This window comes from Euprymna scolopes, chromosome 17, assembly GCF_053919585.1.
Source record: "Euprymna scolopes isolate OS-2025 chromosome 17, ASM5391958v1, whole genome shotgun sequence".
Classification (NCBI taxonomy): domain Eukaryota; kingdom Metazoa; phylum Mollusca; class Cephalopoda; order Sepiida; family Sepiolidae; genus Euprymna; species Euprymna scolopes.
In genome coordinates this window covers 110,619,165-110,640,321 of record NC_136498.1, presented here as the reverse complement: position 1 = coordinate 110,640,321, position 21,157 = coordinate 110,619,165, and the positions used below count along the sequence as shown (strand labels likewise).

General features: G+C 34.4%; 1 non-coding gene across 1 annotated transcript; it reads right to left on the bottom strand.

The window, feature by feature from the left end:
- Positions 1–9,964: 9,964 nt before the first annotated feature.
- Positions 9,965–10,037, bottom strand: Trnar-acg (transfer RNA arginine (anticodon ACG)). Its single transcript has one exon. It is a non-coding gene; the product is annotated as a tRNA-Arg (tRNA).
- Between the last annotated feature and the right edge of the window lie 11,120 nt (positions 10,038–21,157).

Here is a 21,157-nt window from a genome sequence, read left to right as displayed (position 1 = left end):
TGTTCAAAATTGGAAAAGCAGCCGCAGAGTTTGCCACGTGATACCGCGAAATATAGAACAAAAAATGACGTTAGGAGAACGTTAAAATAAATCAGTTGGTGTTTGAAATACTTGTTGCGTTTGTGAAACAAGGGAAGATGACTATTCAAGCAAGGGTTTTTTTTTTATTATTATTTTAATTATTGTTTTTCTTATGTTTTAAACTTATATTATAAAAGCGGAGCTCAATTCCAGTCTATTGTTTAGTGTGGGAGTATTTTTTGAAATAATTAAAGATTCGAGGATACGAAGTTGACCTACGTTTCTTGAAGAAGCAAGAATGTTGATGTGAAAATCTGGTTCTGAATTAATGCAAGTGCGAATATGTTTATAGAACGACGAAGCAGTTGTGTTTAAGTGCTCTTTAATGTGGTGGTGAAGCAATCTGGTAGTGCTTCCGATGTAAGATGCACTGCATTTAGTGCATTGTAGGTCGTAAACAACGTGGTTCTTAAAGCATAAACCTGTGTGTGATATTGGGCAATTAGAGAGTGAATAAGGGGAAGGTGTATGCGATGGATGTTTTCGGTTGAGCTGTTGTCTTAAAGTAGATCCAGTGTGGATGAGTTGAATGTTGAGTCCCTTGCTGCGGATGGCTTTTCGGATTGAAGATGAGATTTTGTTACTGAGGAAGGGTACTTTTAGAAAACAATTGTTAGAGAAGGGTCGGGTGTTGCGTTTTTTCTTTTTAAGTGAGGATAGGATCGTATTAGGGTAGCCGTTTAGTGAGAGGGTCTGTAGGAAATTGTTAGTGTGTGTATGTTTGTCGGAGATGTTAGTGCATTTGTCTTGTATGCGTGAGATTTCGGGATGTGCGTAGTTTAGTTTGTCCTTGAGAGGTAGTGCAGATTTGAAATGTACAAAGAGGCGTTTGCTGGCGGATTTTCTGTAGAATTCAGTGCATATGGCACCATTTTTTTTTTTTATTTGTATTTTAAAATCTAGTAGAGAAAGAGATTCAGAAGAGTCTGGGTGTTCTATAGTAAATTTGTGATATTATGTGCTGGGGTGTAAAGGTTGGTATTGGAAAGATGCTCTATAGCAAGGTTGTTATAAGATTCCTGTGATATAACGCAAAATTCTCTGCCCTTATCAGAGGGTAAGTAAACTAAATCTTTGTCTTTAAGGGATTTAAGTGTGAGGTATTGGTTCCTGATAAGATTGGGGGTAATATGGTGTTGTTCGCGTTCAAGTATTCTGAAGATTATATCATGCGTTATATCACAGGAATCTTATAACAACCTTGCTATAGAGCATCTTTCCAATACCGACCTTTACACCCCAGCACATAATATCACTGCTGCTCGTATTAAGAACAACATTAACAAGACATGGTCTCAAATTTGTTTTAAAAGAAATCTCCCAAAACAACACAGACTAAATTTTATTACTAAATACAGCAAATTACCTACCTTTTATCACCTTATTAAAATCCACAAAAATAGCACACACACACAGATCAGACCCATTGTTTCAAGCGTTAACGGTCCCCTTTATAAAATCTCTTGGTTAATATCCCGCCTACTTAAACCTCTACTCTCTACCTTCCCAGCCCATGTTAGTAGTTCCAACTAAGTAATTAACAGACTCAACGATCTACCACACCATCTACTCAAACTATACAGATACCCATTTAGCCTAGACGTCGTTTCTTTATACACCTCCATTCCTACACATCCAGCCATCAATCTCATGGCAGACATTATAGCATCTAAAAACCCACAATGCTTCGGAATTACTCCAGGAGATCTCTTACAACTCCTCCGTATTATAGTAGACAACACTTACTTTACTTTCCTACAAAACACGTTCAAACAAGTATCTGGACTACCCATGGGCTCCAGTCTATCCGGTATTCTTGCCATTGCTTATATGGACAAACTCGAAAGACACACCCTTAGTACCTGCTACTCTTATCTCCTTTTTACTAGATATATCGATGACATTTTAATTATCACATACTCCCGCGAAGTAGCTATTAACATTTTCCACAAATTCAATAACGCCGACCCAAACTTAAAATTTACTATAGAACACCCAGACTCTTCTGAATCTCTTTCTCTACTTGATTTTAAAATACAAATAAAAAAAAATGGTGCCATATGCACTGAATTCTACAGAAAACCCGCCAGCAAATGCCTCTTCGTACATTTCAAATCTGCACTACCTCTCAAGGACAAACTAAACTACGCACATCCCGAAATCTCACGCATACAAGACAAATGCACTAACATCTCCGACAAACATACACACACTAACAATTTCCTACAGACCCTCTCACTAAACGGCTACCCTAATACGATCCTATCCTCACTTAAAAAGAAAAAACGCAACACCCGACCCTTCTCTAACAATTGTTTTCTAAAAGTACCCTTCCTCAGTAACAAAATCTCATCTTCAATCCGAAAAGCCATCTGCACATCTCAACATTCAACTCATCCACACTGGATCTACTTTAAGACAACAGCTCAACCGAAAACATCCATCGCATACACCTTCCCCTTGTTCACTCTCTAATTGCCCAATATCACACACAGGTTTATGCTTTAAGAACCACGTTGTTTACGACCTACAATGCGCTAAATGCAGTGCATCTTACATCGGAAGCACTACCAGATTGCTTCACCACCACATTAAAGAGCACTTAAACACTACTGCTTCGTCGTTCTATAAACATATTCGCACTTGCATTAATTCAGAACCAGATTTTCACATCAACATTCTTGCTTCTTCAAGAAACGTAGGTCAACTTCGTATCCTCGAATCTTTAATTATTTCAAAAAAATACTCCCACACTAAACAATAGACTGGAATTGAGCTCCGCTTTTATAATATAAGTTTAAAACATAAAACAATAACTAAACACCAACTGATTTATTTTAACGTTCTCCTAACGTCATTTTTTGTTCTATATTTCGCGGTATCACATGGCAAACTCTGCGGCTGCTTTTCCAATTTTGAACACTCTTCCGCTGTCTTCTCTTGAAAAAGGACTAATAGGTCTGAAATATATTGAGATTTATAACACCATTGAATACAACAGAAAAAAAAAAAATTACTGTTGTTTAGAGTTAAAATTTGTGTGAAAAAGAAAAAACAAACAACAAAAAAAAGAAATTTATTTCTTTTGTTTTCATTTAATTTTACTCTATATAAAAAAAAAATCTCGCATTGTTCTTGGCTTTTAATTTTACCTTATAATTTTCTTCAACAATGCTTCAAGCAAACTACAATCTACTCATATATATATATATATATATATATATATATATATAACTTGAGTTCCTTCAGCTATAATCGAAACTGAAACTGATAAATTCTTGGTAAAATTATTTATTACAAGAAATGGAAGGTCATCTATATATATAAAAGCGAAAATGTATGTATGTATGTACGCTTTTCCTCAATGTCCACAAAAGGCTTCTTTCAGAGAAGCGCTTGCTCGGTTCACAACTTCTTAAAACTGTTTATATCATCTATAAATTGTAATATCTCACAGTGAACCACGGAGCTCGCCTGTCTATTTAATTTTATTGACTTTCAAACGTTAATTATTCAACATTTCCCGCATCGGCACGCGTTACATTCGGTTTTCGGTATAAAAAAAAAAAGCGAAACTCGACTCTAGTGGTCTCTAGAGAGCTAAGTAACGTTTGGTCAATGTCGACTTCGTCATATCAGACGGTAGCTTTCATTTCAAGACGAGACGCTCCCCCTAATAAACAGGGAGCGGGTTTTTAAAAACAAACAAACAGATTTAGTGACCTCAGTAAAAACTGTCCCGCACAAAATGCTAACTGCTGAATAGTTATCGCCGTCACGTCAAAAACGCGCACCTGTTTTTTTTTCACACTTTACTATTTTCCAACTGCGCGTCGTCAAGGCTTTGTTTTTTTTTCATGGGCACCTGTTTTTTTTCACATTTCGGGTTTTTTTCACACACACCTACAAACACCCGGGCAACGCTGCGTACCCCTCGCTAGTCTATAATATAAATCTCACCTGTGTGTTTAAATGTATGTATGTCTGCCTAAAACTTGACAGAGGCAATGGATTTTCACAAGATTGTATCATTTTGAAGCTCGTCCCTTCGGACGACAGATATCGAAAAATTCACCAAAAATATTAATTCCTTCACCTTCAACTGGGCATTTTTTTTTTACAAGGAGGGGGGGGTCGTTTTTTTGCCGATATTTTTTAAAGTCATACCCTTTTTTCGATTGTCTAGCCTTAGTTTAAACCTATGTCACTTCTGGTTTGGTGATGGGCGCAATAGCAGACGTCATGTTTTTTTTTTCACATTCTTTTCTTTTTTCCTGGTACGGATTCCACTTTTTTTTTTTGCTCAACACATCTCCAAACAACTGGGCAACGCCAGGCTAGTCTATAATATAAATCTCACCTGCCTATTTAAATGTATTTATGTTTGTATGTCTGCCTAAAACTTTCGACAGAGACGATGGATTTTCACAAGATTGGTATCATTTTGAAGATCGACCCTTCGGACAACAAATATTGAAAAATTGGCTAAAACCATTAATTCCTTCACCCTCAACTGGGCACTTTTCTGCAAGATAGGGTCACTTTTTCGCCAATATTTTCATTGACTAGCCTTAATTTAAACCTTCGACACTTCTGGTTTGGTGATGGACGCAACGGCAAAGACATCACTTTTTTTTTTTTTTTTTTTTCACATTCTTTTCCTCCTTCGTGGTACGGGTTCGAGTCTGCCTGTCTACTAACTCAACATACAGCTCCGGGCAACGCCGGGCACTCAGGCTAAAATAACAATTAAACAACAGTCACTCAACAGTCACTTGGAAAAAATAAGTTGTAAGTGTTATGCACAGAATAACATACACGCCATCATAATAATATATAGATATCAATTTTAGAGATATTTATTTTGTACTTTTTTAGACAACTGCTCTTTATTTAACAGACTAGGGAGGGGTTAGCAAGCGTTGCCCGGGTGTTTGGAGGTGTGTGTGAAAACTCCGGGGGGGGGGGGTTAAAATTAAAAAAAAATGTTTTGGTAGGTAAGTATGAAGATCGAACCCGAACCCTTGAGGCAAAGTTTTAAATTAAAGTGTGAAAAAAAAAAGAGTGCAACGGTTTTAACCATTGGGCCACCGCAAGATGCTAACGGAAACACGTTTGAATTTATTTAATTACTTGGATTTGGCAGGTTCACGTTTTAATGACTTAATGAGGTCAAGTTTGACTGCGGGATAGAATTTCATTTACTGAGGGAACGTTTTTTTTTATTTTTATTTTCCCAAGATGTTATAGGAAAAAGACTAACCCACATGCGGCGAGCGACAAATGTTGAATATTTATCTTCCCGAAGTCCATCAAATTAAATAGACAGGCGAGCTTCGGTGTTAACTCTGAGATATTACGATTTATATGTGATATAAAAAGTTTTAAAAAGTTGTGAACTGATCGACCGCTTCTCTGAAAAAAGCCTTTTGTAGACATACAGGAAAAGCAAACACACATACAAACATACATTTTCGCTTTTATATATATAGATTACAAAAAAAATAAAAGAATTATTGCATTATAAAATGTTTGGATTTTTATTTAATAAACTAGTTGCATATACCTAGCGTTGTCAGGTTGAAAAATATTGGCAGGCAGAGTAATCTATATACATCTATAATTCCGTATTCCTTTGGTGTGTAGTGATATTCATATTAAAAACCCTATTTTTCTATTTATTTAAAAAGAAAATACAATTTTGTTATATATGAGTTATCGAATTGCATTCATTAGCAAAAGATCTAACTAATTTGCATATTCTTTTAAACATTCATTTTTAATTAATTCCCTATTAGTTTTTTTTCAGTTTTCTTATAGGGTGATCACCTTTAGTTAACTATTACGGGTAATTATATTCATGCAGATATTCTACATGATTTATACTTGCGAAATATTTGCGTAAAAAGCTTACAATGAACACAAAATCGTTTCCATATATATTTATGTATACGTATATATTTTTGTTTCATCTATCTGTATATCTATCTACATATCTATAAAAGTGAACGTGTCTGTCTGTCTGTGTACATTTCCCTACGCAATAACTCTGTCAATTTTTAGTCTATAGACTCGAAATTTGAAATACCGGGTACTGAGATTTGGGAAAATCGATTTGACGGGTGTCAGCCAGAAATTTGGCTGTTAAGGGGTCAAAGTTCAACGATTTGACCTTTAAGAACTCTACCAAACTCCTCCGACAATTTTGGGTCTAGACACTTGAAATTTTAGATATAGGTTCCTTGAACCTGGATCTAATTTAATAAAGTGATTTGAGCCCGAAACTATAAATTTTACGGGGTCATAATAGGGGTCAAATTAAAAAAAAAATTTACTCTTTTTTTTTTTTTTTTGCTCAGCATACACCTCCAAACACCCGGGCAACGCCGGGCTGAAATGCTAGTTATTACTATTTAAGAATATCCTAACTTCTTACGATTTTCCTGAAAGTGGATCACATGGATTTATACATCTTTTTCGTCTATAAAAATTAAACCGGGAATAGCTTAAAGGGGAAATAACTCTCACAGCTTATAAAAATAAACTTACACCCATTGCCTTTAAAAACGGGAGTAAGTTAAAAATGATTTAAAACAAATGAAGCATGCATGGTTGCCTGGTGAGCGCACAGTGAGCGAAGCATAAAAAAATAACTAAGTTCAGCTCCTCCTCCCTCCCATTTAGTCCCAAAAGTCCCCAGGGGACGTCAAATCCTGGTGAAAATGAACAGTGCAATTTTAGGCCTTAACATATGCAAATTTGAATTCTGCACCATGCAAAAAAAAGAAACGACTAAGGTTATCATTCCCCACCCCCCAATGTCCCCAAGGCCTTAATATATTTAAATTTGAGTTCAGCACAATGACAAACTGCTAAATAGACATACACAGAAAATTTTGAACAAATATGGTAAAATTGTCAAAAAAAAAATGGAGTGATTTTATTAACCCTAAAAGAGCCCCTAGGGCACAGCCAAGAGTTATTGCGAAGTATAGACAAACAAAATTATATAGAAATCAGTTAGCTACAACTTTTCAGAAAGTTTTACAAAAATCCAAGGCGTCAGTTTGTTTTTTAATAAGCACGAAAGTGTCAATTTTAGCCATTTTAACCCGAAAGTACCCTGGGGGGGGGGGAGATAACCGGAGTTTTTCCAGAAAATCCGTTCTGTTACTTTTTTACTCATATCATGTTTAATATTTGTGCAAAATTAAAAAAAATTCCAATTATTTAGAAAAGTGAGGACAGACAAACGGACAAGGGTAAATTTTCAGGTCCACCCTCCTTTTGTCGGGGGGGGGGTGGACTAATAAATTAAATGAATCAACTTTAAATAATATTTCTAAATAGAATAATTAAAACAATTCTATTACAACAAAAAATCCAAAAAAATGGAGTTAATTATTAAAATAGATTTTCTTTAATGTAATATGCAAATGGGGTTACGTCTTTAATGTAGATTTGATTTGAATAAATGGTATTTATAGAAATCAGGATAGAGTAAAACTGTAGAAAATCCATTGAAAATTAATTTGTGCAACGATGTACCTTTTGGACATATTAATCAAATTGTGAACAGACAGGAACACAATGTTGTTTTAATCGATTATATCTTCTTTATATTTATAAATCGTTGTGCTATCTTTGCACTAACAGTGAGATTAAAATGCCTATTTAGAATGCACAGAACATGTTACGCTGTTGCACGCACCGGTAATACTAACTCACCTTGCTTGTGGGCTAAGGCTTAGATGGGGTGTTTGGTACGAGGTTTAAGATAGACCAAATCTGGAAGAAAAGAATGAATAGGTTTTTATTGATGATTATCGTAGACAAAAAAGTAATTTCTCAGCAAAGTAAAGTCGACATTGGCGACAAGGAGTCTAACTGACATTCATGGAGATATCAGCAGTACATTACATGTTTTATGTTAAAGTAACAAACCACCGAGTAGGTGATAAGAATTAAGTTGAAAGATGGAAAGGAATAGCTGATAATAAAGTTTCTTTGGAGCAAAGGAGTTTGAGAGATAGAGAGAGAGAGAGAGAGAGAGAGAAGAAAAACGAAAAAGAGAAGGCGAGATAGGGTTTAAGAAAGAGAAAGAAGAGATTTGGAAGAGAAAAGAAAAGAGAAGAGAAAGACACGAGGAAGGAAGCGGTAATCTCCAAACGATAGAGGAGGAAATGCTCATCTCAAAGAAATGGTTGTCGGAATTGGAGTTCCATAAAAAACATTGTGTTTGGCAAACAAAGAAAAGGATTTGCCTGCTGGGCATAAAAGAGCACACACCTCAGCTTTGGGCTCTTGCTCAGGGCTAGATCCCCCCCCCCCTCCCCACAAAGAGGTAAGTTGAAAAGCTCTTCCTTCTCTGACCGAGAAGCTGTCTGAACAAATCTAAGTAAAAACATCCTGCATCATGAAACCATTAATAAACCAAAGAATATATCTATATAAGAGCCAGGTATGCCCAAGGATGGAGTACTGTTGCCACATCTGGGCAGGTGCTGCTAGAAAGGACTTATCCTGCCTTGATAAAGTTCAAAATAGACTTTGTAGCCTCGTAGGGGATGTCCTTTTCTCTTCTCTGCAACCTCTTTCTCATAGAAGAGATGATGCAAGCTTGTCTCTGCTTTATCGTTATTTTCATGGCAAGTGCTCGGCTGAGCGCCAATCTATGGTCCCCCCCCTCTCGCCAGACTTTCACAAGAAACATCTGTTTAGCAGAAAACACTATCACTAATTTCCCCCACTCTTTATCTGTGCCTAAACCTAAATGTACATTCCATGAACAAAGCTTCTTTTTTAGAACTGCACATCTGTGGAATTGTCTTCCGTTTTCCTGCTTTCCAGCTGACTACGATATGGTTGTCTTCAAGTCTAACGTAAACAAGTTCTTGAGCCGTTCCACTTGTTAACAAATTTACCGAATTTCCATTATTAACGATTACTATATTGTCCAATTTCTACTGTACACTCTTTAACCCTTATCCTCGAGTGGCCTCTTGGTCTTGATAAGTGGTGATGCCTATGTAAAAAAAAAAAAAACAAAGAAAACCCCCAAAAACCTTTCCATTGAACAAAGTAAACCCTGAAATATCTTATGAATAATTTTTTTTTCCAAAGAAATTCAACTCAGAGATCATTTTATTATAAAATAAAATGATCTCCGAGTTGAATTTCTTTGATTCAAAAACCCAGTTATTTACTGCACAGATACCACAACCAGCCATTCACCAAAACACTTACAAGAAGAACTCAAACTGCAGTATCTGACAATGAACGGCCAGCCAGTGTGCTAAAAGTATTGCCACACATACTTAGGGTCATGCGCGTTTTGTGTATTCTTGGCACCAAAGCAGGAGTTCCAGTGACAAGTAAGTGTCTGGTTACATTTTGAAGGGTCCATCACTAGATGAAGATAAGGGTGTAGCCACGGAGACTTTGGGTTAGCAACTTCATTTAAGGACTGGAGACAGCTTTGTTACACTAATTGGTCCTGTGAGGCAGGATTGGGCAAACAGACCATCCCACCAGGGTACGTGTCCATGTGTTTAGTGGGCCGACCCTGGCACTTGTGGTATAAAACGAACCATCCACATCTTTCTGATATCTATGCAACCTAATTGCAATGTTTAACTAATTTGCGTTTTGCTTTGCAAAAGGACATTTTATTGATTACTAGCGGCTGCACTGCGTCGGCACACACAGCGCTGAGTCGAACAACATTAAGTACACTCAACATCGTCTTACCATCAACGCTTACCTTGTGAACTTGAAGTATGGGAAATTCCCATTTGTACAAAAAAATCACTGAAGAAACAAAAATACCCTAAGGGTAAGGATAATGAGTAAATGTTGGATAAAATGATGCTTAAAATTATTACGAACTTGCCAGGATTCGAACCTGGAATCTTCTGATCCGTAGTCAGACACGTTATCCATTGCGCCACAAGTCCTGTCTGTATGCCAAAAGATGTTACAGCGACTGTATACAGACAGTGCTAAATTCCGTTGACAGGGGGCAGGTAACTTTTCGACAATCGCACGAAACGGCTCAAGAACCCTTATTTCAGGCTTTTTGTGCGACTCGGCATTGTTCGTTATGAACCATATATATATATATATATATATATATATATATATATATATATATATATATATATATATATATATATATAAGGACAATCTAGGGACTCACACCTTTCATGGAAAAAAAGAATTTTTCAATTCAGTGCATCCGTTCAAAAGTTTTATTGGTATATATACACACACATAAATAAACATTTAGAATTTTATTAATAGTATGGATTTTTTTTTTTTTTTTTTTTTTAATATTTTAATTTCAATTTTATATAACAGAATATTTTTTTATTTTGTTGAGAAATACTTGGAATTTCGGTGGTCGAAACTTCCTTCATGATACTTTGCTTCCGGAGGACTCAGTTGCAATCCATTTCTAAATTCTACATTATAAACAAATCCACGCCACAGACATCATCACTAGGTGTATCAGAATTTTGGGGGAATTTTTGACACCCTTAACACGAAACTGTGAATAAAATATAAAATACTCATAATTTCTCTTTTAAAAGTGGGTTGTTTATTTTCTTTATGGAATATATTTCCAAAATAAAGTATTAAAGTGGTTTAAAAAATAATAGAATTATTATTTTTTATTTAAAAAACAACAACAGTTGTTTACAAAGCGCCGGCGCGCCTTCATGCAGCCATTTTTTTTTTACGTAATGAAATCAATTGAATTTTACGAGTTAATTTTTTTCAATTTTTAAACTTTAAAAATCTATCAAAATTTTTCTATTGGTTCAATTTCTACGATATTTTCAGGGTCAATGTGAAATTTTATGCTCTTTCCAATAAATCGAATATATTTTAGACAAACATTTTTTTTTTTAATTCACCCCCCCCCATTTTGAAATGTCTATTAAAATTTTAATTTACTCACCAAAGTTTTATATATCACAAATTGAAGATAAAAGATCAATAAATAATATATTGTAAATTAAAACAAAAAAAAAGTTTTTGGAAATTTACCTGTAAATTTAAAACCACGTTGATTTTTTTTTAATTGAAAGCCTATGTTCTGCTTAGATTGTTCAGTAAGTATTGGACGCTGACGACAATTTTTTCTATTTCATTCAATGTTTTCTTTTTTTTTAGATATTAAAAAAAAATCACTCGATAAAGAATTATTAAAATATAATTAAAAATCTATGTATTTCTTTAAGAAAAAAAAAATTCCTCAACTGTTTTTTTTTTTTAAGGCAAAAATTTATAAGTAAAATTTGACTATTTTTAAACTATGGGTACACATATTTCTTCACACACAAGGCTAGACGGCTAACGCGAATGTGTGGTTTTTACTGCCTTCTGTCCATCCATAGTTCGAAACAAGGACAAATTGGTACTTCCGGTTTTTTGATAAGAACGTAAAAATGTTTGCGTCATGGGGCTTTTTTCAAATAGTCGTTTAAAAAATTCTTTTATTTAAAAAATAAATGATATTTAAAATATAAATATGGATAAATTCTGAACAATGAAGAATGGAACTACACATTCAATAGTATTTTTATAGGTAAGTGATTTTTTGGAATTTATATCGATTTTTTATAATCGAAGAAAGTAAAATTTCATTGATTTTCTTCAAATCTGTTTTAAAGAAAAACGATTTTAAAAAACAAATATTGCATAATTGTTATTTTTTTTTTTAATTTGGTCTTTGCTCCTTTAATCGAACGTTTGTCGTTTTTTGACGTTTATATATATATATATATATATATATATATATATATAAACGTCAAAAAGCGACATTATTTTTGCACCAACCTAATATTGTTGTTGTTTTTGGTCCTGTTTTTGTTTTAAAGGGAAATAACTCATGAAATGATTACTTTACTTTAATGCATAATAATAGTGAAAAATTCGCCACTCTTAAGTTTCATTTTTTTTTTTTTTAATAAATATTTGCAGAAAGAATCTGACGCAAAATAAAATATCTTCCTGCCAAGAACATGGTGGAAGGAAAAAAAAAGGCTATCTTTAATCAAAACAGATTCCTATTTTGGTCTAATTTTGAAAATCCGACAAGATAACTATTTGTATTATTTGGATTCATTGGACTACTGTTCTTATCTTGACTGTGATTTTCACAACGCTTCCATCAATGTAACCTCTGACCTTCTCCAGGTGTATCTTGTCGAACTCCGGAATTTCGAGTGGAACTCTTTGATTACTTCACGGAGATACAATTGCGTGGTACGTGCGAAATGAATGCCGATGCTCAAAATGAATAAACATTTTGACCGCTCCCTTTACTTAAAAATTCACCAAAAATCAGGAAATTAACCAATTTTAATTAAATTTTCAGTATTTATTGAATAATGATAACGGAAGATATTGAACCCATTATTTTTTATTTAAATCTTATTGAAAATGTATTATTTTGTTTAAACAAAAAATACCTTTATTAAAGTTATAGTTTTCAGCAGTAAAAAAAAATTGAATTTATTTTTGCCTTTTTTATAAAAATAAAGCATCATAAAATATAATTAGAAAAAATATTAATTTTTACAGGAACATTATGCAAACGGTCTAAGGTTTGTATTAATGAATTCGATATAACTCAAAGAAAAATGAACTGCCGATATTATCATTGAATTAAGCATTGTTTATTTAATATTTTCACGCAAAAAATTATAATAGCAAAGAATACTACTTTTTTTTAAATTACAGGTTTCACATAATTTTTATATGTAATATTTTAATATTTTCCTTGATTAAATGAATGTGAAACTTTCAGCATAATATAATTTTTATATAATATTGAAAAATAATTTAAAAAAAATTAAATTTAAAAACAGGAACATAGAAAAATAATTAAATTAAAAAATGGTAAAAATTATACAAACGTTCAGGATAGGAATGTACGGATACACGTCTGGAGAAAAAACTAGCACCCCCTTCCTCCCTTTTAATTACATGGCGTCATTCTCACAGTCTTTCGATTGGCTGAAATTTTGGGCTTCCATATATACCTATATATCTATAAAAGTTAATGTGTCTGTCTGTGTACATTTCCCTACGCAATAACTGTCAATTTTAAGTCTATAGACTCGAAATTTGATATATAGGGTACTGAGATTTGGGAAAATCTTTGTAATCCGTTTTCGGCCAGAAGTTTGGCTGCTAAGGGGTCAAAGTTCAACGATTTGACCTTTCAGAACTCTACCAAAGTCCTCCGCCAATTTTAGGTCTAAACACTTGAAATTTTAGATATAGGTTCCTTGGACATGGATCTAATTTAATAACTTGATTTGAGCCCAAAACAATAAATTTTAAGGGGTCATAATAGGGGTCAAAGTTAAAAAAAAATTGACCTCTGCGGTCTCTTCCAAATTACTCGGACAATTTCTGGTCTAAATATTTGAAATTTTATATAAAGGGTAATCAGAGATAGGGCAAGCTTTTTCATCAGTTTGGGTCGAAAATTTTTAGATACCAATATATAAATGTATGTTTGCATGTCTGCCTTAAACTTTCAATAGAGGCGACGGATTTTACCAAGATCAGTATTGAGAACTCTACCAAACTCCTCCGACAATTTTGGGTCTACACACTTGAAATTATAGATATATGTTCCTTGGACATGGATCTAACTTAATAACTTGATTTGAGCCCAAAACAATAAATGTTAAGGGGGTCATAATAGGGGTCAAAGTTAAAAAAAATTGACAGCTTTTTTTTTTTTTTGCTCAACATACACCTCCAAACAACCGGGCAACGCCGGGCTGAAATGCTAGTTTTCCATGTTTACAAAACTTTCGTTTGTTGCGCTTTTGCGAACGGCAGAATCACTCAGTTTTGGGGCTAATTAAGCTATTTTTTGTATAAACAAGGTGTTTTTTTTTTTTTTTTTTTTTTTTTAATTTAATTCAATATCTTAGGACTTTACTAATTATCTTTGAAATAGACCCAGAAAACTAATATTTATCTTTTAAAGGATTTTTACAATGAATCTATTTAACTTCAAAATTTAGTTGAATTGGTTAACTTGCTGTGAAAACATTTTTCATAACTTTTTTTTTTTTCACGTGCACAAATATTTTTTTCCTTCAGAAAATTAACTTTAGTCTTTAATCTTTCAAATACAATCAAAAAGTGGTCGGAAACCTACAAAAAAATTATGATAAATCGGCTTTCAAAACTGGGTCCCCTATCTTTATTCGTCCATTTTTGCCCGTATCTATGAATTATTTAGGACCTCTATCCAGTGATGGCTGATGGAACAAGAGCATACTACCCTTGTGAAGTAAATAAAGGATTCTGCTCGAAATTTCGTCCAAATTCCCGAGTTGGACAGAAACATTCCCGAGTTTGACAAGATAAACCTGAAGAAGGTCGGAGGTTACATAGACCGAAACGTTGTAAAAATCACACTCAAGATGAAAACAGTAGTCCATCCAAATAATACAGATAACCAATCCTCATCTCAAAAATTCAGAAACGTCAAGATAATTGTATATGTTAGATACGAGTTTTCAAAATATATATCGATTTTCAAACGAAATAAAAGTTTAACGGAAGTTCAGTTTTGATATAGTGGAAGATCCTGACCCCCCCCTTCCCTGAGAATGGATTATTCAGTCTATAAAAGTTAGAAAGCAGTAACCTGATGAGAAGTTAATCTTGATATTATGACTTTTAAGATACGTTCGAGTGCCAATACTTTATCTGTTAAATTTTATTGTTGTACAATAAACTTATAACTTATCTGATCATATATCTATACATTGATGATGATTGCAACGTCTTGTCAGACGAGTGCCACTCCTTCAGACACTTAAAGTCCACGAGCCCAAAAATGACTTCTATCGCCACAGGACCATTTTTATAGACAAATGTCTGAGAGAGTATCTATACACAGATGATATTACAGAGTCTTAGCTTTGTACGACAGCTAAGTCTCTCTCTCGGTTCAAAATGTTGAGATCCAGCAACAAGCAAGAGCAAGATAGCCGGCAACAAGTTAAACTGCAGACCAGCTTAATGCGGGTACTGGTCTCCCGCTTTATGGTTTTTTAAAATCAGAGATTTTCTTCTAGAAAGGTTGCCTTCACCACGGCTTATGGGAGCCCTCTCCACTCCAGCACACACACACAAACACACATGGTGCTAGTTAGCCGTTGACCCCAAAAAAGGGTTCATTCGCCCTTTGAAAGGTCTTGTTTTTAATCCTTCAGGGAGACTAGCCGCCCTCCTCATCAAACAGGTCTGGTGGGGGAACCAGTTTAGTTGCCATGAGGCAGGTAGTACTGGGTTACATGGTACCAGTAGCATATGACATGACCTGACATATATATCTATACATTAATAGGATAGCGTGCGTGTTATTTTGTGGGCCACGCTTGCATCCGAGTGACCGCCATTTAATTTTTATGAAGTTCTATTTCTTGTAATAAATAATTTTACCAAGAATTCTTCATGAGTTTTGGTTTCGGTTGCAATTATAGCTAATGGCACTCCAGTAATCTATTTCTTCAGAAGTTTTGGTTTCGGTTTTGATTATAGCTGAAGGAACTCAAGTTATATATATGTTTTTTTTTCATAAGTTTCGGTTCAAGCTGATGCACCCACGTCACATGGATATATTATTTTATTTTTGAAATCGCAACTTTATAATATATAAAAATCGATAGAACACTGACTATAATAAATTACACTACAAATTCTGCAAGAATTAAAACATCATATTTAAGCGTACTTTACGACCGGGCGTCCCTGTTAGCTTAGATAAATACTTTTGCAGTTTTAACAAAAGAGCTACAATAATATCAGAACGTCTCCATTTATGCTGAACATCTGCAGAATGCCGACAGCAATAAATTACATATAAATGAGTCACCTGTGAAATTTCCATAGGTCCCGCTAGTATTCATTTTAAACTTAATATATTCCGAGGAATATATTAAGTTTTTATGCGCATGCGCTGTAAAAAGAAGAACTGTGTTGTTACTATTAAAAGTGACTTTGTATTTTCCCGACATTATCTTAAAGTGCATAACATATACAATCGAGAATGCCTTTAGAGAGGGTTCCCTCAGCAGGTTTGGTTGGAGGAAAGGGGGTTGGAGGCAATTATTGCCAACTCTGTCTCCGCCCCCCCTTTTTTTTTTTTTTGTGAAACCAACCTTTAATTTTATATTGAATATGAGTCAACTAATTGATTACTTCCCACTTCTTGGAAGGAAAGAAACAGAAAACTAATTAAATTGTCGATAGATAAATTGCAGGCGAACCCTTCACGAAAAAGTGCAAAATTCTAGCGTCTGCCATTTTCTCTTTCAGAGATGCCCTTCCTCTTCTGCTCGACCCTTTCTTCTGGCTGTTCAGATGTGATTTATTTCAACGCCATTCCCAAAGTAAATGACAAAATATATATTAAATAATCAACAGACAAATGTAAAACTAAACCCTACATATTTCGTATAATTTTTAATTATTTACAGAAATTATTTGGCTACACGATTTTTTTTTTTATTATTACAAGGAGGTCACCACTTATCAAGGCCAAGAAGCCACTCAGGGATAAGGGTTATTGCATGTACAGTATGTTGTACGTTAGTGTTGAGATTTCATAAAGTGTCTACTTAAGGGGGCGGTTCATCAGGAATTTGTTTACGTTGGATTTGAAGACATCCAAGTTGTAGTCTGGTGGGAAACAGGCAGACGGAACAGAGCTCCACTGGCATGCTGTTCTAAGAAAGAAGCTGTGTTCATGGAATCTACGTTTTGATTTAGGCACAGATAGAGAGTGGGGAAAGTTTTTGACAGTGGCTTCAGCTAGACGGGTGTTTTTCGTAAAAGATTGGCGTGGGAGGGGGGACCAGAGATTGGAGCTCAGACGAGCACTTGCCATGGAAATAACGGTAAAACGTTGGATTTGAAGACATCCAGGCTCACAACATCTCTTCTGTGGGAGAGGTTGCAGGGAAGAGAAAAGGGCATCCCCCACTAAGCCACGAAGTCTATTTTGTACTCTGTACGATTTCAGACATATTTCGGTCAGAGCCATAGCCGAAGATCTTTTTTTTTTTTTTTTTTTTTTAGAAAAACACGTTTTCTTTACAGCTGCATGACGGTTCTATCTAGTGCAATCATAAAGAAAGGGTTTTGGTTCTGACCTAAATATGTTTGCAAATGTGTAACAAAATAATGTTTGTATATATGTATAAAAAGATACCTAATAAACAACCATTTGTTATTATTTAGCACTTTTATTTAAACATAATAAATATTCACTAGATTTTACGTCATAGATGAAAACTTTTTTTTTTTTTACAAAGGAATCACCACTTATAAAGGCACAGAAGCCACTCGAGGATAAGGATTAAAGAGTGTACAGTGGTCAAAAGGACAATATCATAGTAATCGTAAGAAGTGTAAATTTGGTAAATTGGATTACTTAAGGGGAACGGCTCTGCAAGAACTTGTTTACATTGGACTTGAAGACGGCCACATTGCAGTCAGGATATTAGTCCTCGCGCAAAAGGGCAGGACACAAAATGTTTTAAATAATATTAGAATAACAAAGACTTTCACTGGCAAGGACTACTATTGACCGTCACCAGTTATACATTCCTTTTAAAATTTTCATCTCTATTTTTCTCGTTATGTACTGAATATTTGTTAAAATATATATATGAAATATGTTCCTTATTACATTTTAAAGATTTTCTATTCTGAAAGAAGTTAAAAAAAATTTAATTCAAAAAAGTTATCTTAATTTTTTTTAAAAAAAGAATTCAGATTTTCTCATTCAGACCTGTATTACAATGAGTTGTGATGTGAGGAGAAATACAAACGGAAACAGAGAATATTCAGACCTGTAATACAAAAAGGGGGTTGCAAAAATGAGTTGTGGTGCGAGGAAAAATACAAACTGAAATAGAGAGAAGGAGAGTTTTAAAATATAATCTTAAAAAGATAAGATACAAGTTAGAAAAGCGTTCCATCCAAGGCATGAAAATTGTTAAACAAAATGTTTTTACTATAGGCTTTAAAAATAAAGGTACAAGATTCAACCTAACCTCGCATTATTAACTACACCCGTTTATTTATTTATCCTAACTTTATTTACTTAGTATAAATACACACACACACATATATATATATATATATAATGTCTATATATGTCTGTTTATTTATATTTTTATGAATATGTATATTTATATAATTGTATATGCGTGTATATGGGTACGTGCGTGTATATATGTATGTATATCTTCACGTATATGTATATATGTAGGTGTGTGTGTGTGTATATATATATATGCATATGTATATGAGTATGTATATGTGTATAGGAGTTGTGTGCATGTGTATATCTGCATATACATTGTTTATATATATACGTGTATGTGCGTATGTGTCTGCATGTAGATGTATAGAAATGTACATATGCGTCTGTATGTATGCGTATTTGCGCGTGCGTTGGCGTACGTATTAACCCTTAACTACCTAAAAACAACTCATTGTCAACTGAAATGAACGAGTCGACTTATAGCGGCTACGAACACTCTAAATTGAACCTTTTACTTGTCAAACACATATGACACGTACACAAACCCTCTCTCTCGTCTATTTCACATACCCTGGCTAAACAACCAAAAGCAGTCAAAACTTTAAAAATCTAAAAATGAAATCCCCCCTCCTCCCCTATTTTTTAACCATCCCTTCTCCCCCTCCCTATATCCATATATCTCCACCCACGCCTGCCTGAATCTGCTACCCTCACACACTGCAATCTAATGTATTTTAACCTTCAAAACTTAAATATTGTCGATACCCGTCTACCTCCCCCGTATTATTTCTTACTCCCCCTTTTTTTGTCGTACTTCCTCTAAAAAACTTCTTCCAAATACTAACACCCATTTCTGTAAGGTCTGACGAGGCTGTTGGATCGTAAACATGGTCCAACATCCGAAACATATGTAACCAAACAGATAAAACGGTAATAAAAAAAAATAACATCGTACATTTATTTAAGCAACCATTTTTGTTAAAATTAAAGCTATTCAAACTTAGTTCATGCATGGGTTAAATAGTGTTTCCAAGTTTTTTTTGTTTCTTTTTTTCACCAAAGGAATTTATGATATAATAGTTTCATTGTATTTCAACTAACGATTATTGTCTATAGTATTACTGACTGAGGTAATATCTACAATTTATTTTGGGTTGTTGATACTAAACTCCTAATTTTTTAATACAGTTTATCATATTTTTTGTATCATATGTTCGTAATATGGACGACGCTCTCATATTTTTTTGTAAAACTTAAATTATGGGGTATTATTATTATTATTATTATTATTATTAAAGATATATATATATCAATACAAAGGTTGGTTTAAAAAGTTTTCTTGTCACGATAGTTGTTTACATAGCCAATGTGTGCGAACTGTCAATGTCAAACCAGTGTCGAGGGAAAGGTGCCCTTTTTTATCTTTCTTCACAGTCAAGCCGGTCAGAGTACATATTTTCTACTTGGTTCTTAAACTGGAAAGGAAGAAAAAAAAAAAGAAAAAAAAAAGAAAAAAAAAGCTTTGCAATTCGTCTATTCCATGTGTTGTATTCAAAAGGTTTTAATATAATTATGTTTGTTTTTTTTCAGTATGTGAAGTATTTTCTCTGGTTAGTAATCAGGATAGAAATATTGATTTGTTTCATCATTTGTAAGTTTGTTTGTAGGTTGCTTTTAATTGTAGGGTATTATAGTTTGGTTTTCAGATAATGCCGAGTCATCAGGTGAGTATACGCACTGTTTTGGGGTCAACCTTTCAATCGCCTGTTTTTTTTTTTTTTTTTTACACAGTAATCACCACTTATCAAGGCCCGGAAGCCACTCAGGGATAAGGGTTATTGCAAGTACATTACGTTAGTGTGGAGATTTGATGAAGTGTTTACTTAAGGGGGCAGTTCATTAGGAATTTGTTAACGTTGGACTTGAAGACATCCAAGTTGTAATCCGGTGGGAATCAGGCAGACGGAACAGAGTTTCACAGGCGTGCAGTTCTAAGAAAGAAGCTTTGTTCATGGAATCCGCGTTTTGATTTAGGCACAGATATAGAGTGGGGGAAATTTTTCACAGTGGATTCAGCTTTTTATGCGTATCGCTCCCTCCATGAATTAGTTATTACATTTGTGTATACGATAGTTCTGCAACCGTCCAGGTCCAAAACTCTATCGATGAAACTGCTTCTTGATTTCAATCTCCCTATTGGTTGTCCATTGTTTTTGTTCGTGTTTTTGGATTCTCACATCTTCTATATATATAAAAGGCAAAATGTGTGTGATCATTTCGTGTATGTCTTCAAAAGGCTTTTCGAGCACATGCTCCCGGGTTCGTTACTATCGCTTACAACTGTTTATATGGGTCCTATATCATAATATGTACGATTTGGGAACGCGGGTCGTCTCTAGATTTATTTACGTCGACTTTTATGAGATTCGCGCTATTTCGCTTTGTGCACGGTTTTTCCTGCATTTTAGTATAAATACAGTGAAAAACGTTGGGTTCTCGGCTTTCGCTCTGCTTTCCCCCCTTCCCACCATCATCTGGGGAAAGTGAAAACTAAAAATAATGATCCCGCGATAACCTCATTTAGTGTCGTCCTGTCAATCAAACCTCTTTTAGCTTTATAAGCTTTAACTTAACACGTTAATCAATTACTCTCACTCGTAGTCGAGACCGTTAAGTATTGGCATTGGTTTCCACCTCCGCGTCAAAGCTTCCGGGTTCAATCCCTCCTCCCGACCAAACGTTTTTTTTTATTACTTCGCTTATTCTTTAGTTTACCCCCCCCCCATACACAGGTTTATTTATGCCATTTTTTTCCGTTTTGGTTTTGGATTTTTTTTTACATCGTCTTTTTTATAATATTTAAGCAGGATTATTAATTACCCCTCCCCTCATACACACACCTACAAATACCCGGGCAACGCCGGGTACCCCCCGCTAGTCTATTATATAAACCTCACCTGTCTGTTAGTATGTATGTAT